The sequence below is a fragment of the Ursus americanus genome, chromosome 2 (genome assembly GCF_024610735.1).
Source record: "Ursus americanus isolate L20-20 chromosome 2, mUrsAme1.1.p, whole genome shotgun sequence".
Classification (NCBI taxonomy): Eukaryota; Metazoa; Chordata; class Mammalia; order Carnivora; family Ursidae; genus Ursus; species Ursus americanus.
Genome location: NC_142128.1, coordinates 20,382,370 through 20,409,850, shown reverse-complemented (window position 1 = coordinate 20,409,850; position 27,481 = coordinate 20,382,370). Strand labels below are relative to the sequence as shown.

The window sequence follows — 27,481 nt, the reverse complement described above, 5'->3', positions numbered from 1 at the left end:
GCAGGAATGCGAGGCTGGTTTAATATCTGGAAACCAAGGGTTAGAATATACCACATAGAAAAAACGACACACAAAAAACATATGATCAACTGAAGGGACACAGAAAAGCATTTGACATAATTCAACACCCCTGTCTGATGAGTTTTAAAAACTAGGAAGGGTTCAAGCTGATAAAGGCCATCTACAAAAAAAAAAAAAAAAAACAACAAAATCACCACTAAGGCCTTACTTAAAAGTGAAAGACTGAATCTTTTCCTCCTAAGATCTGGAAGAAGACAGGGACGTTCACTTTCACCCCTTCTAGTCAGTGTTGCACTGGAGGCTCCACCCAGGGAAACTAGGCGGAAATAAAAAAAAGGGGGGGGGGGGCGTCAACATTGGAAAGGAAGAAGTAAAATTATATCCCTTTGCAGATGACATGATCACTCATATAAAAAAATCTCGCATATAAGAAATTCAGGAAAGGAACCACTAAAAAATTTTTCTTCTATATAAGAAATCACTAAAAAACTTCAGCATGAATAATGAGTTCAGCAAGGTTGCAGGATATGAGATTAATATATAAAAATCGATTCTATTTCATACTAGCAACAATCCAAAAATGAAATGCAGAAAACAATTCCATATACAACAGCATCAATATATTACTTAAGAATACATTTAACAAAAGAAGTACAAAACTATAAGCCGTTGTTGAAAGAAACAAAAGAAGAACTAAATAAGCAAAAAGATATCCCAGGTTCCTGGATCCAAAGACCTAATATTGTTCAAATGGCAACACATTCTAAATTGATCTCTTTATATAATCAGTTCAATCCTTATCAGACAGTGTGGAATGCTCAAAGGTAGACAAATGGAGAGGAAGGAAAGAGAAGGAAAGGCTGGACTGATAAAGAAGCTACTCTCGAAATCACAGAACAAAAGACAGCAAGGAATTTAAGAACTGGAAATGAATATTCATAACAATATACTATTCATAATATTGGTACCTGAACAATAAACTGTGTACAATTCTCATTCCAAGATCTGGACTCATTCTTCTCATCTCAACTTTTTGTCATATTTGTGAACTTCAGAGTTAACCTCAGGGGATCTGAGATAGCTGTCAGAATTGAGTGGATTCTCCTTGATAATTATAGTCACTATTGGTTGCTACACTGGCAGAGGGACCTATTTATCCATAGCGCCCGACTCTATCTTTAGTTCATTTCTATCCAGGAACGTTAAACAGTACCCAGATAGGGGCAGTCACAAGGCCTCATCACCATCTGTGTGACTCTCTTGGTGACAAAGAGGTTATCTAGCTGGAAGAACTGTATTCCATCCTACTCATTCAGCTTGTATTGAATGCTTGCCACGATGCCACACACAGGGCTAGGTGCTAGCAGATGGCAGAGTCCCGACTCTTGCTCCAGCCCTGGAACTTGTCAGCTGTTTATCATCTAAGATCATCTAATTCAGTGGTTCTCAACCAGGAGTGATTTTATGGCCGAGAGACTTCTCGAAATGTCTGGAGACACTGTTTGTCACAGATAGGGAAATGCTATCGGCATCTACTGAGCAGAGGCCAGGGATGCTTCTAGACATTCCACAATGCACGGAACAGCTTCCACAACAAAGACTTATCCAGCCCAGAATGTCGAGAGGATACCTACCGGGACACTTGATCTAACATCATCTCCCCATTTTTCAGAAGAAATTGGGGCCAATGTCAATGATATACCCAAGATCCCCAAGTTCTTCAGCAGAGTCTAGATGTCCCGGTTCCATTCTGTATGCAACAGATTTTCAGTTTCCCTTTTTTGCACTGAAACTGAGGACTAATTTTTCCATGTTTGTCTCTTCCTAAAAGCAATGAGTTCTGCAGTGGCATCCTGGTGCAAAGCCGCTTTAGACAGCAATGGAAAAGCATTCACCTTTGATCTGCATGCTTCACAGCAAGAGAGGGGCTCTAGACTTGAGTGACAGAGGTGCCTCGGCCTGGTTGGATACACCTTCTGGATTTTATTTGAAAGGAAGGATGCTGTGAAGAAAAGCATGCACTCAGAAGTTCCATTTGTTCTTTCTTGTTCTTGTTCATTCGCAGATGCAACAAAAGCATACTGACCTCCTACTGCATGCCAACCACCGGGCTAGACACCGGAGGCATGAGGATGACTATTAAATATGTGGTCTCTCCTCTCAAACAGGAGACATACACGTGAACAAGGCATTACAACACGTGAGATAGGAGCACTGAAGGTGGCAAGCACCGGATGGAACAGGGATGTGCCAGTCAGCGCAACTGGCTACAAGCAACAGAAACCAAAATTGGCTTATTTAAGCAGAAAAGAAGTTTGCTGAAAAATCCCAGGGAGCTCACAGAAGCACCAGAGAGCCTGAAGAACAAGGCTCAGAAACCAGGCAGGAGAAGGGAGGCTCAGCTGCAGCTAGTCCCCCAGTGTCCAAACTACCGGGGTGAAGACTCTGCCGCCGTGCTGAGTGGACAGTGGCCATCGCAGTTACACAGCGCTACCCCAGCACTGGACGCCATAAGCTGCACTGGACTCCTCCTGTCTCACGTCCCTGGAGCCGGCACACGACTGCTACGGCTACGCCAGGATGGCTTCTCCACTCTCCCAGCTTCCTGATCTTGCCAGATCCCAAAGCAAAGTCTATGGATTCAGTTACTCTAGATCACTCACCCTTACTCTAGCTGCAAGGCAGGCTGGGAAAATGAGCACCTCACCTGGTGAGTTTCTTCAGTTAGAGACCCCCTTTGTCTCCCACCTCCAAAACTCATACGGTAAGGGGAAGCCCTCTTTCCAGGTTTTGCTCAAAAGTCACCTTCTCAGAGAGACTGCTCTATTCAAAACTCTAATACATCCTTCCCCTAGCACTTGTCATCACCCTTCCATGCTATATTTTCCCCCATGGCTCTTACCACCATCTCACACACTATATGGGCATTTATTTATACATTCGTCTATCTCTCCCTACTCGAATGTGAGCTCCAGAAGGAAGGATGTGTGTCTGGTCTATTCACTGCTGTGTCCCCAATGCCAAGAACAGTGCCTGGAACACAGCAGGCTCTCAATAAATACTGTTAAACAAGTGAACGAATAAATGAATGGATGGATGGATGGATGGATGGATGGATGGATGAATGAATTCTCCAAACACAGGGATATCAAAGACCCTAGGAATCCAAACGTTCAACAAATTCTCACTACAAAAAGCCTATGGGAAAGACATATAACATAACCTAGCCTGGAAACAAATCAGACAGAGCTCCCTAAAGGAGCGGATACTTGAGCTGAGTCTTCAGAAAAGGCAATAAAGACAAATCAAAATTAGAAACATCTAAGCAGTCAGGTGGGATTCCAAGAATGTGTTGTATTATGGTTTCCCACAATCGTGGATGTTCCGTAGCCAAGCGCCCTGCATCTTTTCTATATGGAAGAGGCCCTCGTTTGGACCAGTGCAGCATCAGGCTTGACTACGAAAAGCCAAGATCAGAACTTGGACGTGGAAGATATCGGATTAAAAGCATCCAAGAGTGAGTCCTTTATAGAATAGAGTGGTTGATTCCAAGGAACACCTGGAGCCCTGAACGAAAAGGTATTACTCTGAACATTATTCCTGATAAAGACAATCAGAGCAGTGAGAAAATAAAAAATGGTCAAACCTCAAAGGCAAATGAGTTTTTCCTCCTGTTTAAAGGTGCTTGTGTTATTACCCAGACAGCTTTTGTTTTAAGTGATTATGCTGCTGCAGAACTTTCTGTAATTCATCAAATTCATAGGACTGGGAAGGCACGGTTATTACTTGAAGTTCAGTTCAATAAATGTAATTTCTCTTTCTGCAGAGTCCTTCCAATGAAATATTGCCAGCAGCTTTACGGTCCAACAAGACCGAGTTTGAATGACTTAAGTTACTGGCTTTCAGACCGAATGGACTTTTATGAACACGTTGACTTCCCCCTGCACTAAATGAAGTGATGTACAGCTATTCTCCACACAACTTCTGTGCCTGCCGTTCTCTTCTCTCGATGAGGACGAGATCCTAATCACCATGCATAGGATCGACTCCTCTGACAAATACAGTGACTCAGTCACAGCTAGTGCACAGTTTCCAAGGTCCTGGAGATGCAAATGGGCCCCAAATGTGACCTTGTCACCTTGTGCCTCACCTCATCTCCTTATCACTTTCAAATCAATAGTCCTCGAAAGGCAATTTACATCTCTGCTTAGTGTTTGCAAAAAACGCCTGTGTTCCAAGTGCCTACAGCCCCAGCTCTGGCAACATTACAATTCGACCAGCCTTGCCGAGGAGCCTGGGGAATCCTGTGCCCTCTTCCCAGCCCATCCGTCCTCAGTGGAAGAAAGCCGGCATGTGGTGTTCTTTTAATTAAGGCCCACATCAGTGCCAAGCGCTCCCAGACACACTGTGGGAGGAGTCTCTGAAGTAGGAGGCAGTTGACAAGGTGGCGGTTATGATAGATCTTTTCCCACCAGGCTATATTTGCTTCTAATGACTTGCAATTCAGTCAGCATCAATCAATCCAGACTAGCAGGGGTCTCCATGATGCACGTGTTTTTTCTGCAAACCAGAACCAAGTTTTCAACTCAAAGGAAGTCAGTTCCTAAAGATGCCACTGCCTGAGACACACTGATCCCAACACAGGAATTGCAATCCTTAAATGCCTACAGGGGCCAAATAAGAAACGTAAGTGAAGGACCCGGGATGAGTGTCCGTAGGGAGTAGCGGAGACTATGGCAGACTGGAGAACAAAGGGCAAAGAAAAAGCAGATGGAGACCCTAGCCACCTGTTGCCCTGGAGGAACTGGAGCCGAGGGTAGCCCTGTCTTCTGAATTATTTAGGAGCAAAGGCTTTCCATTTCCCAGAGTAAAAGCCAAAGTCCTGCCAGAAGCTATTAAGACCCTCAAGATCTGCTCCCCTGCCCAACTCCCATCATCTCTAGGACCTCATTCCCTAGCACTCACACCCCACTTGCTCTGCTCCAAGCACTCTGGATCTCTGCTGATCCTCAAGGACACCAGCCACTCCCCCGTTTCAGGGCCTTGGCACATCCTGTTCCCTCTGCCTGGCAAGCTCCTGCCCTAGACACCCCCATGACTCATTTCCTCACTACCTTCAAATCTTTGCTCTAATCTCCATCTTCTCAATGAGATACACTCTAAGTACATTCTGAAGTACTGCCATCTGCCCTCCCCATAGCTCAGCCCTCCAGAACCTTCTTCCCTGCCTAATTCATATTTTTTCTATAGCTTTTATCACCTATTAGAATATAAGCACCACAAATGTAAGTTCTCTTTTATTTACCACTATATCCTAAGCACCTGGAACCATATAATAAGTGCTCAATAAACATCTGTTCAACAAATAACTGAAAGCTGGTGTCAGAGACTGAAATGAGAGTGAAATCCATATGTTGAAGACCTAACTTCCAATGTAACCATATTTGGAGATAAGGCTTTGTAACAAGATAATTAAGGTTAAATGAGGTCATAAGTGTGGGGCTCTGATCCAATAGGACTACTGTCCTCATAAGAAGAGGAAGAGATGCCAGGAACACACATGCACAGAGAAAAGACCATGTGAGGACATGGGAAGAAGGCAGGCTTCTGCAAGCCAAGGAGAGAGGTCTCAAGAAAAACATGCCGACCCCCTGATCTTGGACTTCCAACCTCTAGAACCGTTAAGAAAATCAATTTCTGTTGTTTCAGCCACCCAGTCTGTGGTATTTTCTTACGGCACCCCGAGCAGATTAATAAATCTAGACATCTGGACTTTTTTTTTTTTTTAAGATTTTATTTATTTATTAACAAAGAGAGAGACAGCCAGCGAGAGAGGGAACACAGGCAGGGGGAGTGGGAGAGGAAGAGGCAGACTCCCAGCGGAGGAGCCCGATGTGGGGCTCGATCCCAGGACTCTGGGATCACGCCCTGAGCCGAAGGCAGACGCTCAACGACAGAGCCACCCAGGCGCCCCTAGACATCTGGACTCTTACACGAAATTTCCTACTTCATCAATGTTATCCACGGCTTCAAAATTTAAAAGTGAACTTAAAAGATCTTTCTGTAGGCCAAACAGGACATGCCTATGAGCCAAATACCAGACATGGGATCTTAGTTTACGCTGTCAGGCTCTCTAGAAGTCATACCTCCCAAGGAGGGCTTGCATCCCACTTTAGATCACCTACACTCACCCAGTGGCACTCGCTAGGACAGGTAAAGGTGAGAGGTTTTGTCAGCTTCCTCTCACCCTGGCCCTGTGCAACTCACTGGAGGGAAAAGGCTCTTTCTAGAATGCAAATCGGATTATGCCACCCCTGCTTCAATCCTCCTGTGGCTCCCTACTGCTCTTTCAGTGAAGCCCTATTAGCCCCTAATGATCTGCCCTCTGGTCATCTCTCCACTAACCCCTCCCCACTCTGCACCAGCCACAATGAAGCAAACATGTCCCTGAAGGGAAGGGAAATGTCTTCTCTCTTATCCAGGCCTTCCTGCATGCTTCTCACTCCCTCTGGGATGGTTGCTTTCTGCTCCTCCTTCTTCACCTAGCTACTTCCTACCTATCCTTAAAGCTTAACCACCACCTCTACCAGGAAGCCTACCTAGATTCCCTTACCTTATTTCTGCCTGTCCCACATTCCCATGCTTTGGGTAGCAGAGCCATGCTTTCGCTTTGAGGAAGAACTCCTCCTCCTCCATTGCACACACTGGAAAAATGACTGGATATTCCTCCCATCTGTGTCCTCTTCCTTGGTACAAAAAAGACTGACTACATTTCCAGCCTCCTTTACTTTGAAACCATCTGACTGTGTTCTGTCAATGGGAGGAATAGAGAAGTGATAAATGCCACCTCCAGGTATAGCTTCAAGCCCCCAGGTGACCACCCACACTCTCTTTTCCCTTATATGACAACAACAAAGCTCTGTGTTGAAGATGACAGGGTCAAACGATGGAGGGACTTACTCCTTAGATGAAAATCAACAGGAGAGCTGCCTAATTCTCACCCAGACTGTGACATGAGGAAGAAAGAAACCTTTAGCTGTTCCTGGCTGGCTCACTCAGGGGAGCATGCAACTCTTGATCTCGGGGTTGTGAGTTCAAGCCCCAGCCTGGGTGTAGAGATTGCTTAAAAATAAAATCTTTAAAGAAATAAGAAAAAAGCAATAAAACTTTATTGTTTAAGCCACTGTGACTTGAGGGTGGACGTGGTGGGCGGGTTGTCACTATAGCACAGTCAAGCCTTTCCTGATAAATGCAGTGCAACTATCAATCATAGCAACCTGCCTCCCGCATTTGATTCAGGACAGCTAGACTCTTTCTCAGGATGGAGAGAAGTAGAAAACCATTGGTTCTGATTCACAGCATCACTGGCCCTGCGGACACGTCCCGGCCACATCAGGAAGGCCATGCCTGTACCCAGCCCATGATGCTATGATCTGACATGGCCATAGGGTTCCTTTATGTTATCTCCTTTCCAAATTCATTTATGAGTCTTTAAACGTTACAGGATAGAGGGCCACCTGTGGCACCGTCGCTTGAGCATCCGAACCTTGGTTTCAGCTCAGGTCATGATCTCAGGGTCATAGGATCGAGCCCAGCGTCAGGCTCTGACCTCAGCATGGAGTCCGCTTGAGTTTCTCTCTCCCTTCCCCCTCCTTGTGCTCTCTCTCTCGACAATAAATAAATCCTTAAAAAAAAAAAAAAAAGGGTTACAGGATAGAAATGAACACACGAAACCCAATGGTTAAGGATTTGGGCTCTGAGGTCAGATCGCCTTTATTGAAATCCAGTCCCCTAGCACAAGACCTTGAACATAACTCTCAGAACCCCAATTTCCTTATTGGGAAAATGGGCCTTGTAACAGTCCCTAGTCTCAAGATTTAATAAACTGATACATGTAAATTACGTAGAACAGGCTCTAGTACAAGGAATACACCTAATATGAGCTGTTACTGCTATGTGCCACATACCAACCACAGTTCCCATTTCACCCTGTCAGAAATCATATTATACTCTCCTGTGTGCAGAGGAGGAAATTGGGGCTCAGATAGGTTAAGTAACTGGCCCTGGATTAAACAGCTTGTCAGGGATGCAGCCAAGATTCCACAGCACGTGTTTGTGCCCCATTCCTGCTACTTGGCTTCCCCAACACCAGCAGATAAGGGAAGCCAAGGTTTACTAAGCACCTATTAACATTCCAGGAACCAATCTTGATGCTTTTGAATATGCGCTCCCAATTATCCCCCAAAAGCACCATGGAGTACCTCATATCACCCCCAGCTAGTACCCGAAGAAGCTGACTCCCGGTGAGGTTCAAAACTGCGGAAGGTCACACTGCTAATCAGAGCAATCAGGCTTTGAATCCACGTCAGGCTGACTCCAAGAGCTCGCTCCACTGTCCCTGGCTCCCTCTTGCAATAATTAGAGCTCTTTATTGGTCTTGCTTTTATGTCCCAGGCAAAGGAGAACTGTCATAGCTCCCTTTGAGGCAGGGCATGTCGTCCTCAGGAAACAGGCTCAAGGGGCTAAATTCATTGCCCAAGTACACACAGCTTGGAAGTAGCAGAGGTAGGACTGGAACTCAAATCTGCTGTCTCCATGGTGTGTTTGTTCTTTCCCAACACGAAGCTGTAGAGGCTGAAGGCCTCCTGCAAAGATGAAATTCTTCCCATCACCTCACTGGCCACGAATGCCACATTGGCTCATTGATCTGGATGCTTTTACTGTAATTAGGAATTCACAATACTTTGACCAAGATCGAAGTTTCTCTGCAGGCTACAAAAAAAGACTGGCCTAGCAAATGAGGGATGAAAGTAAGATTATAGGTTTTTCTGGACATAAGCAAGGCTGTATTCTTAAAAAAGCTCATGCATCTGAAAATTGCACCCATGTGACGAAAAGGTACCCCAGAACTACTGGGAAGGACTTCAGGGTGCCAGCTTCCACCGCTGATTAAGGGTCTGTGAGCTGCCAGTTTCAGGAGCTGCTGAGGCTGGTCAGGCCCTGCCCCACAGATGAGAGAGGCTCCCAACTCCAAACACCCCTCGTCTGCCTCATGAGGATGCTTCCTATCTGCTGCCCTGGGGGAGACCAGGTCCTCAAAGACATCCCAAGAGGGTCTGAAATATGGACTTTTGGGAATCTGAGCTTCCCCACATAATAGATTACTTAGAATCCTTTCCATAAAGAAGCAAGGACAAATCACAAATGGTTAATGAAACAAAAGCAAAATTTGCAGTGAGATCAAGCTTCTCCTGGACTTTCCAATTATGACAGCCAATAATGCCTCTGGCTAGAGAAGGAAAACGTGAGGGTGCAGAAGGAAAGGTAGCCCGTGGCACCACACTGCCTGGTGATGCCCCTGTCTTATAGAAACCTGGATATTCCTCACAGTGGTGTGCAGACGAGCACAAAAGAGCCAAAGAAAAAGCTGCTAGTTCAGAATCACAGAAGGCAAACAGGAGTAAACCCAGAAAGCCTTGATGTTTTGCCTTCTTGAGAGGACCTACTGTTTAATTCGCATTAGCATAGTCATTGCCCTCAGGCAGCTGCCTGCTGCTAATTACACATGAATGGTGCTTATTCCTTATAGAAGACCCAGCAGGAAAGTCTCCCTACTTAGCAACACTATGTTAATTTGAGTTTGGCTTTTAAAGGTCATAAAACTGCTTTGAATTAAAAGATTTTGAGAGAGTTGTTTCCCCTTCTTTCCCTCACTCACTGCATGGAAGTTTGGGTGGAGAGCTTCTGGCCCTTTCCCAGCTCCCATGCTTGCTCCCCTGATCCGAGCCAGCCTGTTTTACTAGTGGGCAGATAACCACATTAACAGCTACTGCGAATGCATGGCACACACCCGCTTTGCGTCTTTCCCTGTTTATCTGCTTTTTCAGTATCTGCCCTTGAACACTACACACCCATCTCTCCTCTTCTGTCTGCGTGTAGGAAACACCCCTCACCATCAGCCAGGTTTTCTGTCTGCGCTTCCTCCCCTGTGCCTGGGTGGGAAGTCTGGCCAACTCCGCATTGACCAAATAGCTGCCTTCAAGTGAGGAATTAAGGAAGTAAGAGATCCCATTCTGGGCTTGGATCTACGCTGTTTCCCATTCCAGTTTTTTACCCGAGAGCCCTGAATTTGAGGGGTGGGAGTGGTGGAGTACTTTTCTATGTAATCAAAGTGTCATTCCTCATTTGGCTAGTGATGGTTGTGTACCAGGTCTCCTGGACAGAGCCTGCAAGAGGTAGCAGGAGGGGGGCTCCCTGAACTACTCTTGCAGTCTATAATATAGATATTTCAAAATTATCATGATTAGTCTAAAGTATTCAAGTTCAAGACTGCATGTTTACCTCCCCATAGAATTACCTGAGTTCCTTGCTATCCAATTCTACAATAAAAGAGTTGGTATTTACTTAGGTACCAACCTTCATCCTAATTTTTTTGCATGCATTATCTCATTTTCCTCCTACAACAATCCTAAAAGACACTACTATTATTATTCCCCTTTTCAGATGAGAAAACCACCTCTCAGAGTGCTTCAACAGCCTCCCCATGTCACACAGCAGAACGATACGAAAGTGGAAACTGATTATGCCTGACTCCAAAGCTCTGAGTCACTGCTCTACACTGACCCATCAATAACTCAGGGCTTTTCAATGGAGAAAAAGACTCTGTGCTGGGAAAACTGGGAGAATCCAAACTTCAACTGGATAGCCTGACAGCAAAGTTCCCTCCAGGACTTCTGGAGCATTGGCAGCAGCTATATAAGATGGCATTGCCCCATGCCAAAGCATTCTAGAAGCCCAGGTTTTAAAACTCAATAAAAGGTAACCCATCAAAGTGCTGAGGAGTTTGGTTGCTGACAGATGAGACATTAGCCTAGAATTCCTCATAACCACCATGAGGGAAGAGCTTGTCTGAAAATGCAGACCACACTGAGGAGAGAAGACCGAGATGGGGCGAAAGAGAGAAACCAAAGCCGAATCTCATGATTCCAGCCTCAGAATCCAGCCATACCTGCATATTTAGTTATCTAAAATCACTTCAATGAATTGTTATCCAATTCTTCCATGTCCTAGAACTTATAATGAAAGATCAGTTATGAACTGTTAATTCTCCTCCTGAAATTTTTCAGTTACATGAGTCCATACATCTTTCCTTCCTTATTCAATTATGAGTCGGATTTTCTGTCATTTGCACCCGCAAGAGTCTGGCGTACACACTGGTGTTATACTGCTGTTGTTATTTTTCTCTTACTATTAATATCATTATTTTTAGAGCACACAGATAAATCACGTAACTGTAGGTTTAGAGGCCCTCAAGCTTTACCTCAACCAAATACAAAAATTAATTCCAGATGGGCCACAGACTAAACATAACAGCTAAAACTATAAAAACTTCTGCAACAAAATGTAAGACAATATATCTGAAATTTTGATTTACACAAAAATTTCTCAGGACAGAAAAATATTAACCATAAAATATTTTAAATGATAGATTAAACTTTGTCAAAACTAAAAACTTTTGCTCTTCAAAAGACATCATTAATCACCATATTGTACACTTGAAATTAATATAAGACTGTACGTTAACTTGATTTTAAAATAGGACATTAAGACAACGAAAAGGCACGGCTCAGAGAAAATATTCACAATTCATACATCTGAAAAGCACTGGTATCTAGAATATATAAATGTCTTATGGCCCATAATTAAAAATAGTCAATGGGCAAAAGACTTAAACAGATATTTCACAAACAAGATACTCAAATGGCCAATGAGCCATATGGAAAGATGCTCTGTATCATTAATCTTCTGGGAAATGCAAATTAAACCTGCAATGAGATACTACTTCATACCCACAATCAAGGCTACAACTGAACACTGGTAACCCCAAATACTGTGGAGTATGCGGACCAGCTGGAATTCTCATACATTGCTGGTAGAAGTGCAAATTGGTAAGAACCACTCTCGAAACCAGTTTGGCAGTTAGTTAAACATACACCAGGAGTGATCCAACGATTTTACCCCTAAGTATCCAAGAGAAATGAAAACATGGGTCCCCCCAAAAAATTTTTATAAGAATGCTCAGAGCAGCTCTATTAGTAAGCAAAACCTATAAATGATTCAAATGTTATCAAAAGAAATCTCACTCTATTCATGCAATGAAATGATATCCATCAATAAAAATAAACAACAAATATATACAATAACATACCTGAATCTCAAATATGTTCTATTGATTGAAAGAAGCCCAGACACAAGAAACTACATATGGCCTGATCCCATTTACGTCAAGGTTTAGTACAGGCAAAACGAAGCTATGGGGATAGAAATCAGATCAGTGGTTGCTGCGCGGGAGTGGGGGTAACGGAATCAACATTCCTTTCTTCATAAAGAAGGATAAGAGACATGCAGCCGAACAGTATAAACGTGGAGATTTGGGAACCAGAGTGCCCAACTCAAATCCTGACTTGGTAACATACCAGATGTATGACCTTGAGTAAATCACTTAACCTCTCTGAACTTTAATTTCTCCCTCTGTATTCACTCTACTTACCGTATAGGACTGTTGGACAATTAAAGAAGACTATATGTGGTGTAGTAGGTTAAATAGGGACCCCCTGAAAGTTCATTAAAGAACCTTGAAATATGACCTTATTTGGAAATAGGGTCTCTGCAGATATACTTAAGACACAGATCAAGATGAGATCATACTGGGCTGGGGAGAGGGGCTACATCCAATGACAATGATAGAAAAGGACACACAGAGACACAGACACGTGACATGAAGAGGAAGGAAGACGTTGGAGCAATGCATCTACATCCAAGGAACACCAAGGATGGCCGGTAACCACTACAAGCTGGGAGACAGTCATGGGATGGTTTCTCCCTCAGGGCTTCCAGAAGAAACCCACCCTGCACACACCTCCATTTCAGACTTCTGGCTTCCTAACTGTGAGGGGAGACTTTCTGTTGTTTTAAACTACCTAGTTTGTGGTAATTTACTATCGTAGCCCTAGGAAATAAATATTTAAGGGAAGGGCCCAGACTCAATCAATGGATTTTTTTTTTTTTACTACTAAATGGTTTTTCCAGTTGTTGAAGACCAAGAGCCCTGCCCTATGCTCCTATGAATACCACGCAGCATCTAGCTAGAATGTTTGTATCAGTTTCCTAAGGCTGCCAGAACAACATACCACAGACTGAGTGGCTTCAAGTCTAGAAATTTATTTTCCTCATCATTCTGGAGGCTCGAAGTCCAAGATCAACCTGTTGACAAGGTTAGTTTCTTCTGAGGCCCCGTTCCTTGGCCTGTGGATGGCTGTCCTCTCCCTGTAACTTCACATCATCTTTTCTGTGCACGTCTGTGCCCAAATTTCCTGTTTTTAAAAGGACAACTGTCCTGTTGGATGAAGGCCCACCCCCTGGCCTCATTTTAATTTATCTCTTCTAAGACCCTACCTCCAAATATGGTCCCACTCTGAAATACTGCGGGTTGGGACTTCAAATTATGAATTTTGAGAGGACACCACTCAGACTGTAAGATAGGGCCTTGAATCACCAGCAGCCTGGGACACCCTGACCAATACTAAATGCCTACTGTACTGAAGCACCAGAGCACTGGGCCTGCAGCTTGCAAAGACGGTTCAATCGCATCCAACAAGGACTCACTGAGACTTGCTGGAGCGTCCATGGAGGTGCCCGGGTCAGATCTTCCTTCAAGAGAACCTACTGCACGGAGCAGGGCTGCCCAACAGGCTCCAGCCAGAGCACCTTTGTAACTCTTGTGGCCTTCCCGCCGGGCCCTGCTTCCCTGGGCTGCCCCTAGACCATGACCGCGCACAGGGGGAAGCGGGGTACCAGCTATGAGACATCCTTGACCGCTGCGGGATTCCTCCGATGGGCAGCTTTTGCTCTGGGTGTCCCCATCAGCCTGAGGCTGCCCCAAATCCCACAGAAACAAAACTTTGGAGAGCCAGATTCCAATTCGGCCTGTCCGAGCCCCGCCCTCTTCTCTCAGGCTACCCTGCTCCCCAGGCGGCCTGAAGGCCAACCTGAAAACAGGTGGCTGAGGATATGGTGGAATGAGCCACTAGGGCAATTTCTGTCCTTTCTCGATTTTGAAGGGGTTGGACTAGCTGATTTTTAGCTCCTTTCCTGCACTGACATTTTATTCTAGGAGGTATGTTATCTCTCCTTTTGACACTGCCTGAACTGTTCGAGACAAATCCCTGCTTTAAAAGTAATGATAAAACTGCCTGTCAGTGGAAATAAGCCCCACACACTAGGTCACTAATAGAAGCAGGAGAATTTCTGAGATACCTCTGTGATTCGTGAGGCATGCAAGATGAAGCTCGAATTCGCCTCGGCTCTTACAGTCCTTCACATGCTATATACGCTATGTGTTGAAGAGTGTGGATTCAAGAACCAGACTGGGTTCTAATTCCTGATTCTCCATTTACCAGCTGTGTGACATCAGGCAAGTTTCTTAACCTCTCTGCACTTTGGTTTCCCCATCTGTACAATGGGTAATACTAATAATTCCCTTCTCACAGTGTTGTTTTGAGGGCTAAGTGAGTTCATACATGTGAAGCACTCGGAATAGCACCTGAGACACAGAACTTGTTCAATACACACCAGTGATGATTAGCAGGACTAACTTGTATCGACCTCCCCCTTCCCCAGGGGGTTGTGAGGTCCAAGAGACTAGTGGCTATCTGCAGAGTTCATCCTTTGCCCCCAGCACAGGAGGAGACACAACGCAGGTACTCAGTAAATATGTGTAGAACTCAGCGAAAGACAAAGAAGAGACGAGGGGAGGGGTGGAGGAGGCAGAGAGGAGGAGAGGAATGCCTTGAAGGTTGTTTAATGTAACCTCTACATTGCAAATAGAAAATCCTCTAGAACTAAAGAAAGCCAGATAAATCCATTTCCCAAGTGGAACTGATTACCCTATTTTAGTCTGTCAAAATCACGTAACTCATCTCAACCACTAAATAGTTCATCATTCCTTATATCGAGTTCATTATTTGTTATTTGGAGGAGGGGGACTAGGACACATTAGCAGTTCCTTAACAGACACACTGGATGGCACACACTGACTCCCTCCATTGGCCCAGGATCCAACTGCTCCTTTGGAGAACTTTGCTGTGGGGACGTCTCAATCCCAGCTGCTGCCTAAAGAGCCCAGCGAAAGCCAGTCATCAGCTCAACACGTACCCTGTAGTCCCTCAGATCAACCTCAGCTTTCCAGACGGACTCCCTGATGTTACTAACAAGGGATCTGTTTTCAGTGGCACATTCACATGACTCAAGTTCTCAAGATTAATGTCTAAAACCAAAAAGTTCATTGAATAGTTTTGCAGTGCAAAATCCTTATCATACGGATTGGATTCTTCTAACTCCATGTAACCAGCACTTTCTCTGTCAACGGCCCAGTAACACTCAAGGTCAGGTGATCATGAGATGTTCAGAGCTGCAGGAGTTGGAGGAATCAAATCTCAGGACCATCAAGATAAGATGGACTGAGGCATCCATCTCAGAGAACAGATGGTCTAGCCTCCTATTTCTTCAACTTCATTCAGGGACACTTATAGGACGTTATGCTACCCTCACTGGTACTATTATTTACTATCCTGATAAGGGGGTCCTGGACAATCCTTCTGTGGGGTGGGGCCAGAGCCTCCAAACTAACACTTCTTTATATGAAGAGTTTTTGGGTTTTTTTTCACTCGTCACCAGATAGTTCCTAATATAGTTGAAGCCTGCAGGTCTTCCTTAAATATAAAACTTGATCTGCAACTTACTTTAATCGTATGATGACTGAGGGGAGATACCAGTTGTATGTTGTAATGTATGTAGAAATATAAGAATGTGCTTGCCTTTCAGAATTAAGTAATGACTGCTGTTTTTATAAGCCTGGCCAGCCCCACTCTGGGAAGTGCAGCCCCCATTTAGTAAGGTTAGGTATGCTCAGATGGCCAATACTCCAGGGCAGCCAGAAACAATGGGATGCCCACCCACTTCTTTGCATTACTATCTATATAACGTTTCTATCAGAACCACCGATAGAAATTCTGATCTTCACTGACGAGACACAGATAAATCACACGCCTCCTTGGGGACTCACAAAGTGTTAGAACAGTCAGTCTGAAGATCAAAAAATTATAGCTCGTTCCTCTCTTTCTTCCCCACTGGGTTTAGGGAAGTTCACATATATTTAATATACATCTTACAAATCTGCATTCCCTGTGCAAAGCCCATCCATTTGGTAAGAAAAGAACCTGCTTCCAACTCCTGCTGGTACTAGAAAGTTAGTCCTTAATCAAACTGATGCATTTACAGGACTTTTTAAAGGTCAACTCTCTTGTATATTACTTAAATACACTTATTGTTTAAATCAAACTTTATCCCTCTTACCTATAATTATTTCACAGATATAAATAAGTGGGAAACAAACTGAGGGTTTCAGAGGGGAGGCGGTGGGGGATTGGGATACGCCAGTGATGGGTATTAAGGAGGGCACGTATTGCATGGAGCACTGGGTGTTATACGCAATCAATGAATCAAGGAAACACTACATCAAAAACTAATGATGTATGGTGACTAATATATCATAATAAAAAATTTAAAAAATAAAGATAATAAAATAAATAAATAAGTGGGAAATCTTTATCACTTGCCAGAAATAGAAGGCAAAAAATACAAACGAAATAAGACAATACCATTAAACTCTAAATAGATACTGTGGTTTGCTAAAGGCACTCCAACCAAAAGCTGCCCTCTTTCATAAAAAAATTTTATAATGACTTAGTGTTAGAGAAGTGTTAAAGATGTAGGAGCACCAGACTGAGACTCCCTTTGTGCGAGAAATAAAACTCTGCCAGTGGGAGAGTGGGACTTGGTGTTATTTCAATGCTGCTATAATGTACCTCCTCAAATCATCTCACGTACCATGAATGCACACGCCCCACACTCTAGGAACTTTATTGTGCCAATGAAAACAAAATATTCAAACAGCACTGGCTGTAACTCTTTACATTCAACCGCACCTCAGAGACGGTCTTATCAATACAAAACCCACTGGTCACCTCAACATGGTAAAGGCCATCTATGAAAAAGCAATGATTAACATCATATCAATTATGAAAGACAAAATGCTTTTCTCCTAAGATCAGAAACACGCCAAAAGGTCCACTTTTACCCCTTCTACTCAACATAGGAGTGGAAATTCTAGCCAGAGCAATTACGCAGGAAAAAAGAAAGAAACGGCATCCAAATTGGAAAGGAAGAAGGAAAATTATTTCTGCTTGCATATGACATAATCTTACATGTGGAATGCCCTAACGATTCCAGTACACACCCACAAAAATTGTTAGAGTTAATAAATTCAGCAAAGTTGCAGGATACAAAATCAACACAGAGAAATCAGTTGCATTCTTTTGCACTACAAATGAACAATTTGAAAAAGAATTTCAGAAATAATTCCACTTATAATAACATCAAAAAGAATAAAATATTTAGGAATAAACTAAACCAAGAAAGTGAAAAACTTGTACAGTGTATTAAAAAGAGTGAGCATCCCCTCAATGGAGTCACTTGTGCTAAATCCCCACATCAGCAGACCAAGATTGAACACCTAACCTAATGCAGTTTCAACCGCCTAGGAACGTAACCGTTAACCAGTCAACGTGGAATTACCTGGCCAGCACGAATGAGAAATTCCACCCATTAGACTCCTTCTGTTCCCCCCCAAGAAAGTGACCTTCTCTGACACAAGGCATTCTTTGGCAATAATTTCCTTCTTCCACCCCTTTCCACCTTTAAAAACCTTCCCTTTCCCACAGTTCAGCAGAGCTCCTTTCTACTTGCTAGAGGGGATGCTGCCTGTCTCATGAATGGTTGAGTAAAGCCACTTTGCTCTTTAAATTTACTCAGTTGAATTTTTGTTGTTTAACAGATTTAATGGCATCAGAAGGACCAAAGGAGACTTCCAAGAGCTTCACGGACAAGAAGAAACACAGGCGCCGTACCCCACAAACCCTTGGAGTTCACAATCTCTTTCATTGTTTCCAAGGGCTGTGGGTAAGCTCACACTTCATTCTGAGCTCCACTCTCTTTGTGCCAAACTCCCAATCTAACTGGTTGTCCAGTTAGTTCCCCATTTGTCTGGAATCACGAGTTCCATGTTAGAAGCTACTGGAAGTTCAGGCCACAATTCCCCATTTGATTGGAAGCCACAGGCCCTGCTTCTGTCCCCAGTCTCCACGTTGGGAACTGCTGGTGGCCACTATAGTTCCTCATTTGTTTGCAATCAGCCTGCAGTCCCCATTCTGTACAGTTTGCTGCTTCAATTCTTTCACACACCTCCAGGTCCACATTGGGAACTGCTAGTGGTACACACAGGGCCTTTTCTTGGCCAAGATCCGATATCCTCTCTTGGTTACTGCTAATATGTTAGAGTGCATATATTTGGTTTGTCTGGAATGGTGTGGGTAGAGGCTATAGCCAATGGGGATCTCAGAGGCCAAACAGCTGCAAAAGTTGGAGGGCACTGGTCAAGCACTTAGAACCATTAGAGCACTTACCACCAAACCCAAAGATTCCCGTGTTAGGATTTTGGTCACAGAACAGGTTAGATTGACACTAGGTCACCAGCCAAACTCAAGAAAGTTTCCATGCACCCAGGTACACTGTAGAATCCTGCACAATCCCCATCCCAGTGGTTCCTCCCCTTTAGGTATTAGTTCAGATCCTAGAAACCCAAAGGTTTAGCTAAGAGGATCTTCAAACAAAACAAAACAAAACAAAATCAAGCCTGCCACTTTCTGGAACACCCGCTATTTCATGTCTAAAAACTGTGGTACTGGAAGCTAGAAATAATTACAAAAATGGCCAAATCTAACTACAAACAACCTAGAATGACAATGGCCATGAGGGGGAACATTCCAATTAGACAAGATTGTTCATCGAAGAATGGCACTTCAAAGTTAGCTAATAGATACTCCCACCATGGAAACTTCTTTTCTCCCCCATTATGAGGGATTTGTTGTATTATGAGAGCAGTATCTATTAGCCAACTTAAACAGAATGGGACACCTATTTTAATTAGTATGCAGAAGCTTCCAAAAGGCTTCAAGATTCCAAAACACTTTCATGAAAAGCCTCGTTACTAAAGGCTAATGAAACAGTAAAAACACAAGAATGTCTTAAAACAAAAGACGGTAGGACTGATGCAACTCCTTCTGCTCCCCTTTATCCTTCTCGTCTCGAGTATTCATGACTCACTAATTCTATCTGAACTGCTTTTCCATATCAACAGACGATTAAACAGTTACCCTTTCAAATGAAACCGCTCTGGGTGGTAGGCAATCCTCCTCAGCTTTCACCCCTTGGTCAAAGACCAAACTAAGGGCCATACTTAAAGAATTTCCGAAGCCCACGGAGGATTCCCAAAAGTTTTCTAAGAGTTTTGAATCCTCATCAGGGCCTATGACCCCAGCTGCCAGATCTTTATCAGCTGGTACACCTGCTGGAAGGACCTAGTGAAGCCCAAAAAGGGGTGCAGGAAGCAGAGTGGTGTAATCCCAAGGGTGATCTGCAGCATGCTCCTCTAATGGACCAGGAAAAGCCTGCACTAGAGCAACTAATCTTTTCAAAGCCATTCCTAGAGTCTTTCCTGCCCACGCTGTGGGTTCTATCATCCAAGCAAACAAAAGAAAGATGAATCTGTGGCAGGCTTTCCAACCGATTTGGAAGCTCTCTTCCTACAGCATTCCAGACTCTGTACAATAAACGCTAGCTTTTCCATTGTAAATGGATATTCTCCCAAGATGTACGGATTAATTAAAAAGGCAGCAAATATAAAGGGAGACCACTGATCTAACCAAACTCCTGACCAAAGTCTGGTACTCTGAAAGGACCCTGGGACAAAATCAATACACAAAGATCCGCCCAACTATTGGCTTTACAGCTACAATAGCTCCAAGGCCAGAGACATCAAATAATACCTGGTCCTCTCCCATTTCAACGTGCAAGGGGTCCATCGTTCAAACACTGGCCTAAGAATAGATATTTTGTAATCAACTGGGGCACTGGAAAAAAAAAATTGTCCTCAAAGGTGCCACAGAAATTCCTTAATATCAACTCAATGTCCCCCAAGGGAGATCCTGCATTGAGGTCTCCACCAGAAATGATGGGGCTCCCTGAGACCCTCTGGGAAACTGCTACCAATAATAACTCGAACAGCCAAGGAGAAATTAAATTAAAATTAATGAGAAATCTTGCCAAATTCTGGTAGCTGCCAGGGCTACACTTCCTATTTTAAATGCTGCTCTCGTAAGAAAACAAATCCCTCATAATGGGGGGGAAAAAAGTTTCCATGGTGGGAGTATCTATTAGCTACACATCTCCTTCCTAAATTTAAAGGGCTAATACCCTTTGCTTCCACTAGAGACCTCCACCTTATAATTTCTTGATCAACCTGAACTTGACCTTTTATGTTCTTTACAATCTGTCCTTCATATACAAGAGGAAGAACTCCGACAAAGCTTCCCCGAGTTAATTGAGGTATCCAAAAGTCTGTGGGCTCTGTTCTAATACTGACCTTGGGAGAATAAAAAGTGCAGGGCCTCTAAAAATTCAGACAGATGCGACTAAACCTCTTCCTAAATAGCCTCCATATCCATTAAAGCCTCAGGCCATACAAGGCTCACACCCAGAGTAGAACACCCAGAGTAGATCTCGCAGGAGCTGATCATTCCCTGGGCAGGCCCCTGTAACACGCAGATCTTGCCGGTCTAGAAACAGAATGGGCGGGGATGGCGATTTGTCCAGCACTTGAGAGCCAGGAACAAGACAGTTGTTCCAAACCCAAACACCCTTTTGTCACCAGTCCCACCAGACTCAAAAAGATTTGCTGTTGTAGACTTTGGTTCAGCCTTCTGCCAGCATTCCCATAGACTCCAACAGTCAATATCTATTTGCTTTTAATAGGTTGGAACAATCAGCAATACACCCGGACAGTCATGCCTCAAGGGTTCACTGAGGCCCCTTCTTATTTCTCCCAAGTGCCCCACCAAGATTTAAGGACCCTCCAGTTCCCCGGGAAATCAACCCTTTTACACTATGCAGACCATCTCTTCTATGCCCAGTTTCCAAGCAGGCGCCCATAAAAGATGTCATTTACTTGCTGTACCAGTTAGCTAAAAAGGGACATAAAGTCCCTAAGGAATGATTACAATGATCTCTAGACACTGCTCATTACCTCAGTCTTAATCCAAGCAAGGAAGGAATCCAGCTATCTCCAAAATGGATTAAACTCATCCAGGAATTTCCTAGGTCCAGAGCTAAGTGACAGCTGCATGCATTTCTAGACCTAGCTGCCTACTGAAGACTAGGGGTTCCTAATTTCCCCTCTATTGGCTTCTCCACTCAATGGACTTACTAGAATCGCAGTCCCTGAACCCCTTCCTTGGGAAGACAGATATGAGCAGGCTTTCGTAAGACTAAAGCAAGCCCTCCAAGAACCACGTGTCCTCACGCTACCTAACCGAAACCTTTCACCTTATTTGTACCTGAAAGAGCTGAGCAAGCCCTGCCAATGCTCACACGGGAACGTGGCCATCAACACCGGCCTGTGGCCTATGAGAGCGCGTGGTCTGCTTCCGGTGCTCGCGCCCCAGCTCCCCTCAGGCAGCAGCTGCTGCTGCAAAGTCAGTAGAAGCCTCGCTGGACCGAACCTGAAGAAATCACATTTATTTACAAACTCCACAAGTTTGTTCAAAGGCTTCGTAATTCTCAACAGACCCACCATATCTCTGTAAAAAGACCACCCTCCTATGAGATCCTTCTCTCTCACCACCTAACCTGCATTTTAAACGCTGCAACATTCTTAGTCCTGCTCCGTTACTATCCCTGCCTGATGAAGGCGGCCCCCGCGCCCGTGCGGTAACGATGTCCCATTTCGTGACACCTGTCCTGATTTGAGACACTTTGACTAAATCTTGATCCAATTTGATCTGTTGCTGGGTCCTGATGGAAACCTGAAAGAGGCACTTTCCAAGCTGCTGATGCTGTCACTACCCAACACAAACTACCCCGAGGGCACATCTCCCACAAGCTGAATCAGCCCAGCAGGCAGCGCTCCCTGTCCTCACCAGAGCCTGCCAGGTGTCAAAAGGACAAATTGTGAACATTTATGAGGATAGCCCATATGCCTTTGGCGCCCACCAGGACCCCGATCAAAAATGGACAACAAGTAAACAAACTTCTTATGCCAATCTTTACCGTCTAAAATTGCTGTGATCAGGGGCGCCTGGGTGGCTCAGTCGTCAAGCATCTGCCTTCGGCTCAGGTCAGGATCTCAGGGTCCAGCTCCGAGGCGGGCTCCCTGCTCAGTAGGGAGCCTGCTTCTCTCTCTCCCTCTCCTGTTGCCCCTGCTTGCGCTCGCTCGCTCTCAAATAAATACTATCGTTTTAAAAATAAAATAAAAATAAAATTGCTGTGATCAAAACTGAGGCTCACACTAAAAAGACTGACCCTGACGATCAGGGAAAGCACGAGCTGACTTTTGTGCAGAGGCAGTGGCAACAGAACCTGTAAAGACTGGGATACATGTGGACACGAAGTGCATTCTGTCTCTGCGAACAATGACCCCTTGTCACCAGACTTTTGCCATCCTGATGTCCTCACCAACAAGGCCGCAGTCTACTCCCAACTCAGAGAAACAAAGATAGGCACACGACGGTTGTATTTTCAAGAAATAGTCGGGATTACGGGAGAATCAAGATAGTCGCTTGGTTCTTCCAGGCACCCGCAGCAAACCCCATTTTCATCCTTTACCCACCAAGGTGCATTTAAGATGACTCAAATTATAAATAAACATTGGTGGGGAGAATTCAACAAAATTGCAAAAACAGGTCACCATCAATGTCTGTCTTATCAGGTCCATAATCCTGGAAAAACTGTTTTTGTCCCTAGAGGCCTCAAGCCTTCCCTCTCTGGGCCCTTTAACATCTGCAAATGGACTTCACTCATTCGCCACTTCATAGGGGTTATCAATATGTTCTTGTTATCACCGTATGTTTTCTGGATGGGCTGAAGCCTTTCCCTGACACAAGACTGACGCCATTAGTAGCAAAGAAAATGTTAGAAACTAGGTTTCCCACTTGGAGTACACCTTCCATAATCCCCAGGGATTGAGGCAGCCGCTTCACTGGACAAATCATACAAGTCTTAATGAAAGCCTTACATTGACCACTGTCCCTATCACCCAGTTATCAGGCAAGGTTCACAGAACTAACTGGACCCTCAAACTTAAAATCTCTAAAGTGGATGAAACTACCAACTCCCTCGGCTTATGATGTTGTCTCTGGCCTCGCTGACTATTGACAGGTCCGCCCTTCGGGAAACAAAAACTCACTGTACATGAGACAGTCACCAGTAGACCCATGTTCATCAGTATATAACTTTCCGCTGATCCCTTGTTATTCCTTGTCAGTTTCCACAGCTACTCCAAATCTTGAATGTGTTATGCTAAAGCCTATCCTCAACAGGTTAGAAAAGCCTTCCCAGATTCCAACTCAAAGGATCCTGTTGGTCACAGTGTGGTGCCTGGTGACTGGGTATCCCAGAAACGGCATCAAAGGAAAACAGCCCTCGAGCCCTGTTGAACAGACTCCACCAAGTGCTCCTGGCGGCTGGCACTGCTGTAAAACCAGAAGGCACTGAAATATGGGCCCGTCTCATAGCTAAACAAGGCTCCACCTGACGTCTGGTCCTATACGGACCCTGGAGACCTCGACATCAAAACTGAGGAGGAAACGAAGTAGCTGACACCAAGGCAGACTGCTTCCACCCAGGATGCCGGATCAAGACTTCATACTCTAACTGAACACGAAACCTTTTTCTTCTCTTTTTTTTCCTTTATTCTGTCATTGGCCTGGAAAGATAATGCCCTATTCCATGTTCCCAGGCCCTTGCTAAGGGGGGTAATTTTGCAGACTACTAGAATTGTCATCAAAGATTTCAATCCATTCATGAGGTTAGAGACCCTGGTCCTCCCTATGACCAATTTCTCTTCTATTCCCAGTGTCACCGGACACCACAATGGATTCCCCCACCCCCGCCCCACCGACTTAGAAGTCCCTTACAGAGTTCAACTCTCATGGCCAGAACACCCAGTGCCTTCTTTCTTCTCCTTCTTCAATCAGAACTGTACATACCCAATTAGACACCAATACCTACATAAATCTTAGTACACTTACACCCCCAGGTTCCCATGATCATCTAGATCAGACGTGCCCCCATTCCTAAACATCCTCGCCGTCAGCACCCATCCTTGCAAGGTACCTAGAATGACTCTGCATTTCGGGTTAGAAGATTTTCTTACAGAATGCCCTGAGAACCTAACTGACCCCTGGCTTGAATGGGTCAACATGGCAATCCCTGTGAATGAATCCATTCACAGTCACACCTTAGTGGGAATGGTTTGTGCCCTGGTGGGGTTTTTCTTTGTCTCTGTTGGTTACCATTCCCCTTGGGCCCATGAACGTGTAGACACATGGCTGGTGTACGCCGGGCGATGTCTCTTAGGTTATCTGTGCCCCTTACTTTCCATAACTGAAGACATCTCATTGGTTGACTCTTCTGGCTTTATATCACTGAGTGAGAAAGGAATTATCAGGAGGCATTCATGACTCAGGATTCGTTTCCTTTGGCAGGGACATACTTCTCTAGTTATGAGTAAATACATGAGATTATGATCAGAAACCTCTCCTTAATTCTTAAAGATATTGTGGAATCCGTTGCTAAGACAACAGCTACCTAACAAAGATCCTTACACTCTCTGGCCAAAGTTGTTCTTAATAACAGGACACCTTTGATTATCTTTTTGTTGAGCAACGTGGTGTTTGTGCTGTAGCCAACACCACCTGCTATGCCTGGATCAACACTTCTGAGGGAGCTACAACTCAGGTACATTAGATCATGGAGTAAGCCACTTGGCTTAACAAGGTGACTCCGTCAGCAGGGTCTTCGGCTTACTTGATTTGGATCGGTCTGGGTCTTGGGGACTATGGTTCTGAAGTGCACTCCAAACATTGAGAATTATCCTGTTTATGATAATCACAGAAGTCTCCTTGGTGCGTGGTATTCTCTCGAAAGCATTAAATGCATGTACACAACCACTAACCACCAAGCAAACGTCTCCCTAAGACGGGGACATCTGAAATGCAATGAAGAGAATGACCAACTCAAAAACTATGAACCTGAAGTCATAACCTGTGACTATCACGGAGATTCAGCAAAATGTCATGACCTGTGACCACACAAAGGATCTACAAAAGCTCCGAGAACTACACAGCAGTAGTGGAGAGTGGTCCTAATAACCGGAAATTCTGGTCACATCGCTCAGTGAAGCTGAAAGTCGGATCAAAAGGAGGAAATGGTTAAAAAGACGACAGCAGGCCTAAGATAGAGTCACTAGTGCGAAAACTCACTTCATCCCTAATCTAACTGCAGTTTCAACCCCCCAGGAATATAAACCAGTCAACATGACATCACCTACAGTAGTCAAATTCACACAGACAGAAAGTAGACCTTACCAGAGGCTCCAACGTGAGGATAATGGGGAGGTATTGTTTAGGGGTACAGAGTGTATGTTAAAAGTGATAAAAAGTTCTACAAGTGGATAGTGATGATGGTTACATAATAACACGAATGTGCTTAATGCCACGGACCTGCACACTTGAAAATGGTTAAAATGGTAGGTAACCTCTATGTTCTATATATTTTATGGCAATAAAAAAATTCGTCATTCAATCACAACCAGTTGAATGGATAAACAAATTGTAGTATATTCATGCAATGAAATACAGTCAGCAATATAAAGAAACCATTTAAAGATTTAATTTACTCATTTATTTCTTTCTGAGAGAGAGAGAGAGAGAGAGAGAGAAAACCCAAGCAGGGGGAGCAGCAGGGAAAGGGAGAAGCAGACTCCCTGCTGGGCAAGGAGCCCATTGGGGAAAGGAGCTCAATGGGGGACTTGATCCCAGGACCCTGAGATCATGACCTGAGCCAAAGGCAGACACTCAACCGACTCAGCCACCCGGGCGTCCCATAAAGAAACCACCGATATACCCACCAGCATGGGTAAGTCTCAAAGACATTACTCAGTGAAAGAAACTTCACACAAAGGGTATGTGCCAGATGGCTCCATTTATGTGAAATTCTGGGATTTGGCTAAAGTATTCCAAAGAGGAAAATATCAGAAGGTGGTTACTTGGAAGGGAGGAGGATATTGACTGAAAAGAGGCTTGAGGGAATTTTCTGGGGTGAAGGAAATGTATTATAGTTCAGTTTAGTGGTTGTGTACAATTGTCAAAAGTCATCTCATTCAACACTGAAGATTTTAGCACATATAAATTCTACCTCAAAGAAAAATGAAATTCCTATTAGTTAAAATTTCCTCCTAGCTGGACAATGCTGGGCTGAATATGGCAGGAGTCCCAAGCTTTCTTGTCTCTGTGGCTACAGAATTTCCTGCCCATCTCTTTTTGATTGACACATTCTTTATTTGACTCTGCTAACACATTCAACCCAAATACACTGACATTCTACATGCCTGATACGCAGTCAGTCCTTTTCAGGTGATTTTTCAGATCACCTTCCTGATCTGTTATCAAGTTATATGTCTTTCCCACAATGACCTCTCCATATGGAGTTTACATTCTAGAAATAACAAGAGGCAGTAAATCAAGTAAATAAATTGTAGAGTGTGTTTGAAGATGGGAAGAATTTCATGAGACCAAGACTCTGGGTGAGCAGGTAAGGCAAAAACCAATGGGCTTTGAGTTATTATTGGGAAGGGGATTAATTACAGGAACCAATAGGCAGCTTAGAGCAATCACCTGAACAGATTTAAGAAAGCGTAAGCACTAACTGGATAGGTGGACACCTGTATAGACTAGTACGATGGATATGCAAACAGAGTGACAGCTGCCTGAGTTACCGTCAGGCAGACAGAAAGACCTACACAGATAGCACAAATGGTATTTCGAGGTGCTCTAATAATAGCTCCCCTGCTGGAATGATTGACAGTTGATCCTGCATATTTGACAAGTGAGAAAGGCACTTCCATCTCCCTCCCACACTGGGCCACAGGCATCCTGGCAAAATCCTCTCCGTCCTTGAGGATGACCTGGAAGAAGCTGGCTCTCTCTCCACAGAGTACCTCCATAAACCCATGCCAGGCCTTCATAACTTCCCATATCAGAGGGTTGAGTACGGAATGAGTATTGAAAATTACTGGAAAATTATTGTTGGTCTTCTGGGGGTGTGCTGATGGCATTGTAGCCCTACAGAGAAAGAAAGGTCTTTGTGTTTGATGTTGCAATAGAAGGATATGCTATCTGGGATTGACTTTGGCAAACTCCAGGCAGGAAAATAAAAAGAGAATTTGGGG

At 44.2% G+C, this 27,481-nt stretch overlaps 1 pseudogene across 2 annotated transcripts in view; it reads right to left on the bottom strand.

The window, feature by feature from the left end:
- Positions 1-343: 343 nt before the first annotated feature.
- LOC148110499 (thyroid receptor-interacting protein 11 pseudogene) overlaps positions 344-27,481 on the bottom strand; it is a 157,759-nt pseudogene continuing 130,621 nt past the window's right edge. For both annotated transcript variants that reach the window (XR_015727425.1, XR_015727422.1), the window contains one exon: positions 344-7,705. The product of XR_015727425.1 is annotated as a thyroid receptor-interacting protein 11 pseudogene, transcript variant X3 (transcript). The remainder of the gene's footprint in view (positions 7,706-27,481) is intronic.